Below are 15,264 nucleotides of genomic sequence, written 5' to 3'. Positions count from 1 at the left end.
GCTCAGACTCTTTAGATGCCAGGTATTGGGGTGAGTTCAATGCTATCAGGATTCCTAAGCACAGCCTTTAGGTGGAAGGGTTTCCTGCAGCTTCTCCACAGAAGAGTCCCCGCCTCTCAATAACTTTGTATTCCCTCTCTTGCCAGCGAAGAAGACCAGATTCCCACTGCAGACAGCCATTTCCCTACTGGTTTTTCCTTGTATGCATGGCCTACCGCTCACTCCCATCTTCTCCCTGTTTAACTTGCTTCTCCCAAATTATATGGTGGAGACACATTTCTTGGAACAGGGTCTGGCTTGCAGTGCCCCTGGTGTGTCCAAGTTGAGAGTTCCCTTGGCTCAACTCTGCCTCTCCCTAAGGTATGGAAACTGGAGGCAAGAGAGTGTTGACAGACGAATTTAGGAACAGTGTCTCATCTTTCTTCGAAGTCACACGTGGACACCTTTAGGGTTGGATAGATTAATGATTCTCAGCTAGTAGGCGACTTCAGCATCCAAGGGAGTATCTGGTAGGATGGAGGGACACTTGATTTTCATGTCAGGGAGGTGCTGCGGGCAACTTTGGGACAGGGACGCAGCTGCTGGTCAACAGCTTCTAACACACAGAAAGGCTACCTTTGCCCCCCACCTCAACAGAAAACTATACAGCTCCAAACGCCAATGGTGCCGAGGCTGATGAAGCCGGAGGATGATGAGGCACCGAGGCATCACCTCTTCTACATCAAGAGCTTCCCATCCCAGAATTCCATGAGTGTGACAATCAGACGGTGGTGGTTTTGGAAATGAATTGTGAAATAGCAAATCAGAGGGCTGTAGGCCAGACTTGCCGCCTGAGGCCTACGGCTCCCTGCTCGGCATCCTTTCCCTTAGAAAGCCTTAGCCAAACGCCTTTCACAGGCTTCAAGCCCTGAAATTGGTGACCTTTTCCCCTTTGCTGTTGAGTAGCAGAAAGATTAACAGTTCAATGGCTCTTTGTGTTGAAGGAAGTCATACCAAGATCTCTGTGCACGTTTCTAAGAGTGAGAAAAAATGGTATTATTGCATCGAATAGAACATGCAATGCTTGCAAAGTTCCTGGGAGAAATCCCAGTCCAGGAATTGCACCCGCTTGTGGTTTGACATGACTACCAAAAAGCACAGAAGAGAACTGGCTCATTAAACCGCCTCAGACAAGGAAAAGCCAGCAAGGAGACTCCCTGTCCTCCATTCTGTTCATCTTTCCTGCCTTAGGAGGGACATTAAGGGACCTCGAAGCCTTGTCTTTGGAATTTGATGTTCAGCTAGCAACAAAGCCTACTGTCATTACCTGTCTTAAAGATGGAAATTCTGGGTCTGTTCAAATATGCTTACAAAGATTTATCTCAAAAGAGAGGGCTTGCAAACATCCAGGCTGGTGGAGGAAGTGTCTCTATCTGAATTTGTTGCCATATTATTTTGAGCAGAAAATGATGAAGGAGCATTATAGATCTTTTGCTCCGGCACTGTGGTTATATTTTAAAAGAGGAGAAAATAAAGTCTCTCTACAGGGAAAGCATTTGGTCTCCGACTAAGGAGACAAGCTCTAAATGTACCTCTCCTGGCAGACACTGCTTGGTGTTTTGCACAGTCTGTTTTTTAAACCTCCGTAGATTGTTTTAGGATTCAGATTTGCAGGTGGGCACATGGCTGCTCAGATAAAGACTACATGTACCAGGTTCCCTTGCAGGCGTGTGTGGTTATCTGACAAAGTACTGACCAACAGGAGGTGATGTGTGACACCTCCTGCTCTTCGGTTTTCTCCTCTCCCACTGGATAGATGCAGTCCTCTTGGGCAGGGCCAGTCAAGGAAGACACTATTCAGGGATTGGTGGAGTCACAAGAGGGAAAGTGCTTGGTATTGATCTGATGGGCTCCTGTGACAGCTGTGGACAGATTATCCCTGACTTGTAACTTAAGAGAGAATTTCAGGCCCCTGTCTTACCCAAACCAAGGCATCCTGCCTCTCTTGTAGATAACGAATATATATCCTATCAATCCACACCATAAATGCTTTTTAAATTTCAGTCAATGCAGGGAGGGATGCAGGGAGTATTAAGTATAGGCAGATGCTGTGCTGGATGCTGGAGATGCAAGGATAAAAGCAAGTACCACCCTCTAAGAAAGGATTAATGGCGTCCTCTATCACGTTCCACGGATAAACAACTCAGTTACTGAGGGGTGAGGGGAAAGTTTTAGACTTATAATCCCAAGTGCATTTCCATGGCTCCAGCCTCTCTAGATGCTGTTCAGGGCCAAGTAGTAAATATTTTAGGTTTTGTGGGTCTATGCTATAGTTAGTTAACAACCACTGTAGTGGCCCTAAAAAAAAATGCATGTGGCTGTTGTCCAATATGAGTCTATTTACAGAAATTAGGGAGCATGTCGCTGCGATTTGATGACATCTGCTCTCTTTTAAAAATATTTTACTTTTAAAACTTTAAAACATAATCTAAAAATTTTAAAGTATTTTATGGGTGTTTTGCTTGTTTGTGTCTCATGTATGTGCAGTGCCACAGGAGACAGAAGAGGCTGCTGGGTATCCAGGAATTGCAGTTACAGATGGTTGCAAGCTGTTATATGGATGCTAGGAATTGAAACTGGGTCCTCTGGAAACGCAGCCAATACTCTTAACCATGGAGCCACGTCTCCAGTCATGGGTGACCTGCTCTGTTGGGACTTGTAAGAAGTTTAGGATGTAAAAGCACCGAGGACATTTCAGATTTGCTTATTTTTATCTTATGTGCATGTGTGTTTTGTCCGTATGCATGCATGCGCACCACATGTGTGCTTGATGACCTTGGAGGCCAGAGGAGGGCATCAGGTCCTCTGGAACTGGACTTACATGTAGCTGTGAGACACCACGTGATGCTGAGAACTGACTGTATCCCCTGAAAGCGCAGTATCCTCTTTTAGCTGCTGAGCCATCTTGCCAAACCCTCAGGTTTTTTTTTCTTTTAAATCTGTTCAATTTTCTTTAAGAGAGTGTTTCTCAACTTTATTGAAGCACCTCTTAAATAATGGTTATTAACCTGGGGCTTCTGAATGCGCTACAGAAAGTGCTGGCTAAGTAGATAACTTTGACTGTCAATGCAATGAATGATTTTAGGCACACACAACACAGACGAATATAGTGATCTACCTACTCATCATCCAACCAAAATGAAAAAAGCAGTGCTTGTCAGGATGAGCAAAGGCCCCTAGACACTGTGCATCTCATCATGACCACTTCCTGGACCGCACACACTTCATCTCTATGCAGGCCTTATACCTTGTCTGGTTCTTAGGAACTGTACTGGCTAATTTTGTGTCAACTTGACACAGCTGGAGTTACCACAGAGAAAGGAGCTTCAGTTGAGGAAATGCCTCCATGAGATCCAGCTGTAAGGCATCTTCTCAATTAGTGATCAAGGGGGAAAGGCCCCTTGTGGGTGGGACCATCTCTGGGCTGGTAGTCTTTGGCTTTATAAGAGAGCAGGCTGAGCAAGCCAAGGGAAGCAAGCCAGTAAAGAACATCCCTCCATGGCCTCTGCATCAGCTCCTGCTTCCTGACCTGCTTGAGTTCCAGTCCTGACTTCCTTGGTGATGAACAGCAGCATGGAAGTGTAAGCCGAATAAACCCTTTCCTCCCCAACTTGCTTCTTGGTCATGATGTTTGTGCAGGAATAGAAACCCTCACTAAGACAGGAACTAACATTATATAAGCTCTTTTGCCTGCTATCAAACTTTACACAAACATTAGCATTCTGCATCGATCCCTCTCCAACTTGCTTTTTTGTTGTTGTGTATAATATTCATTAGTTAAGCCATGCAATCACCACGTAAATTTAGTTCATTTATTTCCATTGCTACTTTGTTTTTTCATTAAATGAACATACCATAATTTATTTATCCATTTGCCTGGAGACAGACAACTTGTTCCCCCACCCTCTCTTGCTCTCTTGTTTTATAAATACTGCAGCTATGAACATCCTTGTTCATGTCTCCTTATTTCCACATGGAAGCATTTCCCTAGTGTATAGATGTAACACCTGAATTATGTGTTTACAAGATTACTGAAAGTAGATGCAGGGTCCCATCTAGTGGTATCTAAGAGTCCCCCCTTCTCTATATCTTTATTCAAATCAGATAGCACAATACCAGGCTTTTAAAGAACTTAGTGTGTTGGCTCCGTCGCTTAGCTGGTTAAAGCGCCTGTCTAGTAAAGAACTTAGTGTGTGCATGTGTGTGGAGGTCAGAGGATGATGTTCAGGAGCTGGGCCTACAACCTATCTGGTGGAGCCTGGGTCATTCTTGTTTCTTCCACTTCACTCTAGACTAGCTGGGAGATGCTCCTGTCTCTACTTTGTCCTATCTCAAACAAGGAGTGTTGGGATTATAGATGTGTACTGCTACATTCAGCTTTGACAAGGGTTCTGGGGACTTGGGTTGTCAGGCCTGCAAAGCGAGCCTTTTCGCTCAGGCAGTTAATGTTTGTTTCTGCATTTGAAAGGTATTACATGCTCGCCCAAGTATGGTTTTGAATTCTATTTCCAGGATTATTCATGAGGGTGCGCATATCTCATGTGTTTCTCCTCCACTTGGATAAGAGTGCTAAGTCTTTGTGGGGAGCTCCAGCATTGACCAAAGCTGAGAAGTACAGCGTCTGAATTCCTAAGAGAAATGAGTCTGGTGGCTGAGCTTTTTGCCAAGAGCCACGGAGCTATTAGAAAATGCTCTGATTGGACTTGCCAGTCTAGGAGAGGGAACACAGCCTCTGGAGTCACGTGGACCTGGTTCCGATCCCACAAGGGTTACAGTGTCAGGCAAGTTTTGCAACTTGCTGTAGCTTGGGCTTCCTCTGGTGTGAAGAACCAGGCTACTCAAAGGACTAGGGAATGAAGAAAGTATGAAGAACATCTTTGACCAGGTCTTCTCCACAAAGGCTATCAACAGCTTTCTTAGAAATCAAAGACAGACATTCGGGGGAATAGCTCATTTAAAAAGGTCCTCGCCGTACAAACACGGGGACCTCAGTTGAATCCTCAACACCCATGTACTGAGCAATGAGTGCCTGTAATCTCACCATTAGGAGGTAAAGACAAATGTGTTCCTGGTACTTGCTTCCAAACCTAGCCAAGTCAGTGGGCTCCAGGTACAATGAGAGTCTCTCTCTCTCTCTCTCTCTCTCTCTCTCTCTCTCTCTCAAAAAGAGCAGCAGAATGGTGGAGGAAGGGCACCCATTGTCAATCTCCACATACAAGCACACACATGTACATTGTATATCCCCATACAATCCATTCACACAAACATATAGACCACATGCACTTATTTACCATACACCCATGGAGGGGGAGGGTGCAGGAAGGGGAAGGGGGAATCCCAAAAGAGGTTATGAGTTGTGGTTACTCTTATTTTCTTTGTTGACTATGTGCCTCAGTTTCTCTCCTAGGGAATGCCAATCTCACTTTCCTTGACTAATGGAGAAGACACTGGGGCTCACCCAGGCGGTTCACACATTCTATTCAGTGATTTAATGAGCTGATGAGAAGATAGTAGACCTTGTGCCCAGTACAAGGTCCCAGTACCTATGAGCAGGTACCCACAATTCCCGTGCAGAGTGGACTGGCTCCTTACTGTTGCTGGAAGCCCCTGTGTCCTGGATTGTGCTCTGAGCTCTCTGCAAGAAATTCATGCCTAGGGGCAGATACGGATCCTGTAGAACTAATTCCGTCAACTAGAGTTTAGACTGGGAGGTTTGCTGGCACGTGAGCAAATCTGTGGGTTGTGCAGAAATCTAACAGAACTAAGGGTAGACCAAAATTTATTTTTTAAAAAAAATGAACAAATTGCTGCTTCTCAAGAAGCCAAATCCTATATTGAAAACTAGTCACCCTCCTAACCGACAGCCCGGATCTGGAGCCCTAGTCCGGGAACAGGCACCAAATGCCACTCCAGATGCAGATCTTCCACTCTTCCTCTGCTGTGAGCACCAAATGTGTTTCCACTCTGCTTTTAACACTTTGGATGCTCAGGCCACGTTCCAAGTGTTGGCAAACTGTCTGCCGTCTGCAGTCTGGCTTCCGCCCACACCCGGCTGCTCAAAGTGTCACTGCAGGGGCCACTAATGACTTCCCACTGCCAAGCCTCGATGGCCGCTTTCAGTCTGCATGGCCTATGATGGCATGGCAACCTCAAGTCCTGGAGACCCGGCCACCACATGCTTCTCTGACCTGGGCCACTCTTTCTCATCTCTCGGGGCCTTTTTTTTTTTTTTTTTAAAGTCCTTGAAGCATTCTCTTCCACAAGCAGTCAGCATGCATCTTGTTAGGGTCTCCCCAAACTCTTTCATTGAGAGAACTCTGTTGACTGTCCTCCTCCTTCCCTTTCTTCCTATTCCTCATTGTCCTTCTTGAGACAGGGTCTCATGCAGCACAGAGTGGTCTCAAACTCAACATGTAGCCGAGTATGATCCAAACACCTGACTCTCCTGTCTCCACCTGCTGAGTGCATGGGTCATAGGTGTGTACCACCAGGCCCAGTTTATGAAGTGCCAGAGATCAGGCTTTGTGCATGCAAAGCAGGCAGTATTCACTTACCTGCTACACCCCAGCCCTTCACCTGACGTCTTACCTGCATACAAATGTTGTTTCATGCTTTTGCGTTTGAATTGGCTTGGAAGTCTAGTCTGTTTACATGTAGTATGATAAGTGTATCTTCTCCACAACCCTTTGCATCCTTCATTCATTCAACAAATACTCACTGGACACTGACTACATGTAGACCTACGACCAAGAAAATATATTTCTGTCTTAGCCCTAAAATGAGAAGAAAACCAACAGTCTGAGCTGAAAGTCCATGGGAGTAACTTACACTTCCTTCCAGAATAATCCCTGCCTCTTAGTTGTCCCCCTAGCTTCTGCTCTCTTGGAACAAAACGCAGGCAAACAGAAACCACGTTTTCTCCCCATACATCTTGTCCCTTCCTGCTCTCTCTTCTCAGTGACCCCATCTATGAATGCCTGACTGCTGTGGACATTGTATCAGACTCCAGGCTCATACTTCATAGGAAACACAAAACCCGAGTCAGGCTCAGGAGCCTTGTAATTCAAGGTGTAGGCATAGTGGCTCTCAACCTAGTCATCCCTGGCTGATTTTCTTCCCAAATCCTGCAGACAGGCTCACCAGTAGTAGTAGGAGGAGGCTTCAAATACACTAGACCTTAGTCTGGGCCACCAATAATTTCCCCAATGGTATCATACCACATGTACTGTGTTTATTATTACCAACATCTTTCCTGATAGTAAGAGAGTTACTTTATAGATATAGAAACTAAAGCCCAGAGCTAGTGAGCAACTGGCCTAAGGTCATACAGAGAGAAAGTGGCCTGCGTAGGCTTTGAATCCTGGCAATGCAACTGCAAGGTCCAAGTTCCAACTCACTCTATTCTGCTTTCTCTAAGGAGAGGCTGGGTCAGAACTCCCAGTCCCTGGCAACCTCACTCTGATGGACAGACCTGTGAGGACCCTCATTTGGATGGATAAACAACACTTTCAACAACAAACCCAGGGCCATCTTACCCAAGACCGCCTTTCTCATACTGGCACATGCCATCTTTGAGTAGACCATCTCAGTTGCGCGCGCGCGCACACACACACACACACACACACACACACACACACACACACAGGAAACCCCAGAGTCAGTTTTAACACAAAAATGTGGTGAGGAGAATAAATAACACTCCGTTTACTATGAAATCCAACAGCCAAGTCTGCTCCCTGTTGTGTAGACTTGCATCACCAGGAAGAGCTGCGCTCACTGGGGTGGAGCCTAATCCAACAAGGCTGTGATGGAAATGGGGACAGAGATGCAAGACGGTGGCCTGGTGAAAACAGAAGTCCAGACTGGAGCAACATTGTCCTAAACCACGTGCCTGGAGTCAGCAGAGGCTGGGGCATGGGGAGGGTCCACTCTTGGAGACTTTGTCAGCATATGTACTCTGACACCTTGGTCTTGGACGTGAGGTCTTCATTGCTGTGAGGTGAAAAACGTCCGTTCCAGTAGCTCAGACAGAGATAGGCTGTCACCTTAGCCCCAGCAAACAGACAGACACAGCTGCTGCAAATTCCCTTCCTGGAAGACACCTTTAGCTGTTTCTTTCGCTCCATTCAGAGAAAGTTTGGGCAAGTGTAGCAAAGACGTGTATGCATATTTCATACAAGGGTGACATCTCCCATACCGCTCCGCTCTGCAAGGCTTGTCTAGCTTGAAACTACCTCAGGGCTCATTACTATTTTTTTTAATATTTATTTTTATTTCATATGTACAACTGTTGGCCTGCCGTGTGTACATGCACCATGTACACAAAGTACCCTTGGAGGTGAGAATTGGGTGTCAGATCCCCTGGAACTGGAGTTACAGATGGTTGTGAGTCATTAACTGCTGGGAGCAAGACACTGGTCCTCTGTAAGAGCAATCAGTGCTCTTAACTGCTGACTTATCAGTCTAGGCCCAGTGCCATTACTATTATTATTATTATTATTATTATAATATTTATTTATTTATTTATTGTATGTGAGTGCATGGTTGCTGTCTTCATACACACCAGAAGAGGGCATCAATCCCATTACAGGTGGTTGTGAGCCACCATGTGGTTGCTGGCCATTGAACTCAGGATCTCTAGAAGCACAGTCAGTGCTCTTAACCACTGAGTCATCTCACCGGCCTAGGACCATTATTTTTATTTATGTAGCCTTGAGTCGTTTTGAGATGCTGTTCTGAGGCTCTTGCTGTATTCACACTGTTGTGCAGCTGTCACTGCTGAGTTGGCATTTCCGTCACTTCGAAGAGACACGGTGACCAGGGCAACAGTTAATTGGAGCTGGCTTACAGGTTCAGAGGTTCAGTCCATTATCATCATGGTAGGGAAACAAGGCAGCTTCCAGGAAGACATGATGCAGGTGGACCCAAGAGTTTGGCATCTTGATCTGTGGGCAGCCAGGAGGAGAGTGTACCACCACACTGGGTGAGCTTAAGTATATATGTGTGACCTCAAAGCCTGCCTCCACAGTGATACACTTCCTCCAACAAGGCCACACCTCCTAATAGTGCCACTCCTCATGGGCCAAGCATTCAAACACATGAATCTATGGTATCCAAACCTATTCAAATTATCACAGATCCCATCCACCTCCATCTGAAACTGTCCCCATCACATGAAGACTCTCCTACCCTTATGTAGCTCCCCAGGGCCATCCTGCAAACTTCTCACTCCCTCGCCCCCCACATTTAACAAGTCCCGTCCTTTCCAATTTCCTTGTTGCCTGTTTCCCCTGTTCCATCCCATCGCCCCCATCACTCTCTGCTCCTGTCTGAGTTCCGGTTGTTAGCTTCTCACCTGCAGCACTTGACTTCAGGGTCAATTACCCCTGTCTGCCTCTGCTCACCCTCCTTGCGGTCTAAATTATAAATCAGATGTTTCCCTGCCTTGCCATTGGTGACAGCTCCCACCACCTACAGGGTAAGTTCATGTTCTTTGGCAGGACAAGAAAAGTCCCTTCCAGGCAGAAGTCTCTAAACCTTTCCCTTCCTCTTATTCCTTTCCATGTGTCCCGTGCTCCTATTTATTCTTCAGGATACAGATCAAAAGGTTCCTGCTGGAAGGTCACAGCAGCTCCCTGGCCTGGATCCCTACTGCACGGCTGGCCCTGCTTTGTGCTAATTATTTCTGGATGTTTCTAACTATCTCTTGACCAGCTGAGAACATAGTAGGGCAGTCACAGAGTAGATGCTCTGTAGTTGTTTGCTGAGTGCCAGGCTGTGTAGCTAGTTTGGCATCTGGAACAGCCTCTATGGTCTGCCCCTGACTGTGGTAAGGGAGGACGGTTGAGGCCCAAAGGCATTCCCTTAGGACCAGAAAGAGGGCAGCATTTTGTGTTCCCAGAGGCGCGAAAGCGTTGGCATCAGCACGTGGGAGGCAGTGGCTCCAACTGGGTCACTATGGTCACCGGTGTGAAATCTGATGTCTTCTCCTGGAGGTGAAGAAGGGACTTAGCCTGCCAGTGCTGCATAGCCATGGCTCCTGGCCATGAATCTGCAGGGAGGTGAGAAGCTTTCTCCAGGCAGGGACGGACAAGGGCACTCAAGGGGAGAGAGTGTGCTGTCTGTGTGGGGAGTGTTCCAGGCCACCGAGAGCCAAGGCCCAGGTGCACAGGCTCTGTTGACGACCTAAGAAGAAAGTGGGAGGTCCAAGGCTGGGATTCAGGGATCTATAAGGGCAGGAGTGAGGGAGCTTGTCTGTGGGAATACAGTTCTAGTTCCATGCCACTACAGCTCTCATCATGAGCCTACCCTGAGTGCTATCTCTTTAAAACGGGACCGTCCTGAGGCTCTCCAGGCCCCTTATGAACACCATATATCACTCTCACCTCAATTCATCTCTGCGCCATGCCCAGTTCTACTTTCTTGGTAGACTTTCCTGATATCACCTGGCTCAGCTGTTTATTACTGCTTAGTGGCTGCATCCTCCCATTGGTAGGACAACTCTGAGGGTCCTGACTCCTCAGAATAGGATATGGTACCATCAAGATCCCACTGTAGCGAGACTCTCTGTATGCATAGATCCAAGGAGCTGGCCAACCAAGAGTCAAAGATGTTCATTAAGAATCTACACAGTACGCAGATTTTCTACACAGAATCTTATGGTAAATATTTGCATATCTAATGAAATGCAAATCAGCTAGAGATAATTTAAAGTATATAGGAGATTATGATCAGGCAGATGTAAATACTGTGCCATTTTAGAAAGGATGTGAGTATCCACAGGGTTTGGTGTCTGGGGGGGGGGGTCCTAAAGCCCTCCCCCTCCAGACACTGAGAGATGGCTACTCCAGATCTGATCCTTCGGAGACCAACGGTTGAAAGTCTATGCAGCTGAATAACCCTCTTCTCAGGTAGTGCTCTTCAGTGTGGACTCTAAAGATATCAGCACGGCACACTATACACAAACCTGTACATCAGCTGTCCCTACAGGTCAGCATTTCAGGACCAGTGTTTTTGTGGCACAGTCTTCACTTTGGAGCCCAGTTTGGTCACATCAAGTGAATCATAAAACATGCCAGTCTCAGAAGGTGTCCTGGAGGCCCAAGGAGAGTTAGAAGCTGCAGGTATGAACTGTTAACCTCAGCCCTGGTTCCCTGCCATGGTTTGCCAGTCCATGAAGCAGTTGCCATTCCTGTATTTTGCAGAGGAGTGGGGGTGGCAGGGGGGAAGTAAGTTTCCCTAGGGTCACCTGACAGAAGCATCAGGCCTAGATGAGAGTGTTCTATGGAACTTGGCCTTGGCACTCCGGTGCTCTAGAAATGTTGCAGAAGAGTTCAGGTGAGCATGTGGAATTATCAGGTCTCCAGTACCAGTTGGGCACTCTGCTTTCTCAACCTTGAGCTGTTCCATTGTCAGACAGATTAACCGTTCTCAAGAGGAGCCCCTGGTGCTCATGGGTCTTGTGTTAGGTGCTGCTTTAGCAGCTAACAGAAGATCTGAGTATACCTGGCTGTCTTTGTTTTTTGAATTCAGCCCTCATTTCCGAGTCGGAAACCAACCTCATCCAGACAGGAGAAAAACAACAGCATTTATCTTTGCGTTTCTGAAAGGCTTCAAAACGAATCATCAAGAAAGCACACAAACGCTGCCAAGATACATTAACCCCTCGTTCCTTCCTCTCCATAGCTCCCCCATTCCCTCACATTCCCTTACCTCTCAAAGAACTGGAGGGAACAAACAGTTTGGCTCTGCAGTTTATGTGATCGGATACTTCATTACAGAAGAGTAAGTGGGTTACCCCCTGGGCTCGGAGCCACATGGAGTGGTATCCCTTTAGAATATCTGATCTCCACCGTGAGGCTCCACTCTAGCCGAGTGAGGCAGAAGTACATCTCTGGCCGCCTTTGACCAAGGTCACTCTGAAGAACAATGGTAAATGAGTGCCAGACCTGGGAATCCTGGACGAGGCCGATCCTTACTGACTGGTGTCCGAGCCATCTCCCTCCAGGAGTGTTGGCTGGTAGTCAATTCTGTGTGCTAAAGTCACTGCCACGGCAACTCAGCACCAACGCCGTGTTCCTGCATGGGTTAGAACACACGACCCTCACCCCTCTGGGGCTGTTTTCATTCAAGGCAAGGGACTCTAGCTCTGACTCAGAACCAGGAGCCCTGAGTCCCTCTGACAAATTCTCAGGCGAATGGCAGGCAGGGCAGATAGCTCTCTCACTTCCCAAAGCCCTAGAGGAAACAAAATGCCTTGTATCTGATACTTCATTAAGAAAGAATAAATGGATTGTTTGAACCCTCCCATTCACAGCAGCTGAGTGACTTCAGGTGTGTTCTAGAAGTCCTGAGAGCCCCAGTCTTCCTTTCTGTAAAACGGGATAATGAATGTGCTTTTCACGGTTGCTAGGGATGGTTACATACACACCACAAGGGCAGTTAGCATAAGATGCAGAGTAGGCCCCAGGTGCCTTTGCTGGATATTATAATAAAAACAAGCAAACACACAAAAGCGACTCTCTGATGCTGTTACCTGCAAAAGGGAGTTAGTAATTCCTGCCTTACATCATAATAAATGAGAAAATGAGATGTGATAAGAAAGAAAAATAGGAACTCTTTTTCACATGCTGTTTTTTTTTCTAGTTTTTCTTTTTTGTAAGTTTCTAGTATTTTTTAATGTTTTACATTCTGCCTGTCTGTTTATCTGCATGTGCTAAAGATGGGCTCCAGGGCCTTGCTTATTTAGACTGATGAACCACATCCTCAGGACATTTTACACTTATTATTTGGGTAAGCCAATGGACTCCTATGCAGTCATCCCTCAGTACTCATGGGCGATTAGATCCAGGATCCCCACCAACAGCAAAATCCATAGATACAGACATTTCTTCAACATCCCCCATCAACAGCAAAATCTGTAGATACAGACATCTCTTCAACGACACAGAGCAATATTAGTATAAATTCTGTAAACCATCTACATAAGTTCTTTGTGGGTTATTTATAATACCTGATATAATGTAGATGCTATATAAATAGTGATAATGCTCTATTGTCTAGGGAAGAATGACAGAAGTGTCTGTACATGCTAGATGTGGGTTCTAATGTGGCCACAAGACAAATAGATACTAAGATGGATTCATGGTGTGATCATCAGGTGACACACTTGGTCATTAGACCTTGTCTTATAGGGAGGATGCAGGGAAAAGGGGCTCTCTGGAGGCTCACATCCAGGCAATGAAGTCCTGAGAAGTAACAAACCCCAGAAAAAGGTCATCGAATCCTCTCACAGGCTGCTTGAGCACATAGCTGGTCCTCTGAATTCATGCATGATGTGTTCCAGGATCTCTTGCAAAAACCCAAATCACTGAATGTTCTAGTCTTGTGTAGAGAACAGCATAGTCTTTACACAGAACATTCACGAATGCTCACATATTCTTTAGAGGTGTGTGTGTGTGTATGTGTGTGTGTGTGTGTGTGTGTGTGTGTGTGTGTGTGTGTGTACTTGCAAATGAATCCAGGTACCTCTGGAGGCCAGAAAAAAAAGTGTCAGATCACCTGGAACTCGAGTCAAGGGCAGTTGGGAGGGGTTTGGGGAATATAATTAAGGTCTTCTATGATAGGGTCTTACAATGTAGACTAAGCTGGCCTTGAACTCACAGAGATCCACCTGCCTGTCTCCCAAGAGCATTAAAGGCATGGGTCACCATACCTGGTCACTCCCACATAGTCTTTAAATCATCTCTAGATGAGTTAAAATACCAATACAATGCAAACTCAATACAGATGTTTCTTTTACTGTGTTGTACAGGAAATAAGGGTAGGCAAAAGATGTCGGCTCGTGTTTAGTACAGGTGTAATTATTTTCCCTCTGAGTACCTGAATCCTCAGCCTCAGAATTCTTGGGACAGAGTTCTGACTACACTTGATACCTGTGTTGGGTAGGCAGCCTCTGATTTTTCACTTAACTTCTGTGTGATACTGGGAATTACTCAGTCTCACAGGGACTTGATTTTCTCCTGTTTTTAAAGACACATGAATATATTAAAGGCCACCCAGGATTAGTGTTTATGGAGCAGTGAAGACTTGGGGCACTGGCTAGAGTAACTGTCGTTTTGTGAATACTGTGTGCACGATTCGCACACATGACCTTGCCCTCTATTTACACCAACCAGGGGAGGGGGGGCTGCCATAAATGTCTCATGTTACTCATGGACAAATGACAGTTCAGACAGGTTAACCAATGTGTTCCCCAGTTAACCAACCCTGGTAGAGGCATCTGCCCCCCTCCCCCCAGGCAATGGTACTCTGGGACCCAAGTTTTTAACCTTTGGGCTATGGGGTCTCCTGAGAGCTTGCCAAACAGAGGTCACCTTTTCAGTAAGCAACAAGGAAGCGTGTGGCTTTACTGGTCACCCTGCAGGCCAGAGACTCCTGTAGCAAGGAGAGCCTGGACCACAGGGCAATGCAGGCTGAGGATGGTGGGCAGGGGCCCTGGGAAACAGGAGGCAGGAGAGTCTAGTAGGCAAGGCTGGGTTATGTCAACAGTGAAACCAGACATTTTCCCTGGCACTTCTTCCTGCATATGTGCAATGATGGCTTCCTAGTCTACAGAAGTGGGAGATTATGCTAATCTCACACAGCTGCTGAAGGGACTAAGGGAAGCAGGTTGCAGAAGCAAGTGTCTTGTTGTTGGCTCTAACTGGCGCATAGTGAGTGTTCTATAAGAAACACTCCATGGCTGGAACTCAGCCCGGGGGCTGAGCTACTGGGAGTCACATCCTGATGATTTACCATTCAGCTACCTCAGATATATCAGTAACCTCAGTTTCTTTATCCATGAAGTGGGTATAGCAGCCACACACTCCACAGGCTTGGGAAGCACTTCGTAGGTACTCATCTATATCACTTAAATCAGGCCCCAGCACTTTGGCTAAGAGTCCAGTTCTAGGTCCTCATGAACCCAGGTGTATATGACAGGTCCTTAATATCCTTGGGGTACGCTCCCTCAGGTCCCATCAAAACCTGTTAGGGCAGAAATTTCTGAAGTCTGGGATTGAGTACTCCCAAGGGAGGATGGCTTCTCATCAGGTGGTGGGAGGAGATTTGAATGAAATGATATGGTCACCCAGGGAACAGTTAAGGGAGTCAGGAAAGTGCGTGTCCACATATCATTTGTGTTCTGTGTATTTGCATTTGGGGCCAGGTAAGACTGAGCTGAAT

At 46.4% G+C, this 15,264-nt stretch overlaps 1 protein-coding gene across 3 annotated transcripts in view; it reads right to left on the bottom strand.

The window, feature by feature from the left end:
- Btbd11 (BTB (POZ) domain containing 11) overlaps nucleotides 1-15,264 on the bottom strand; it is a 275,322-nt gene that overhangs the window by 45,499 nt on the left and 214,559 nt on the right. The window lies entirely within an intron of this gene.

This window comes from Mus musculus, chromosome 10 (genome assembly GCF_000001635.26).
Source record: "Mus musculus strain C57BL/6J chromosome 10, GRCm38.p6 C57BL/6J".
Taxonomy (NCBI): Eukaryota; Metazoa; Chordata; class Mammalia; order Rodentia; family Muridae; genus Mus; species Mus musculus.
The sequence above is the reverse complement of the archived record's forward strand: the minus strand, read 5'-3'. Positions and strand labels throughout refer to the sequence as shown.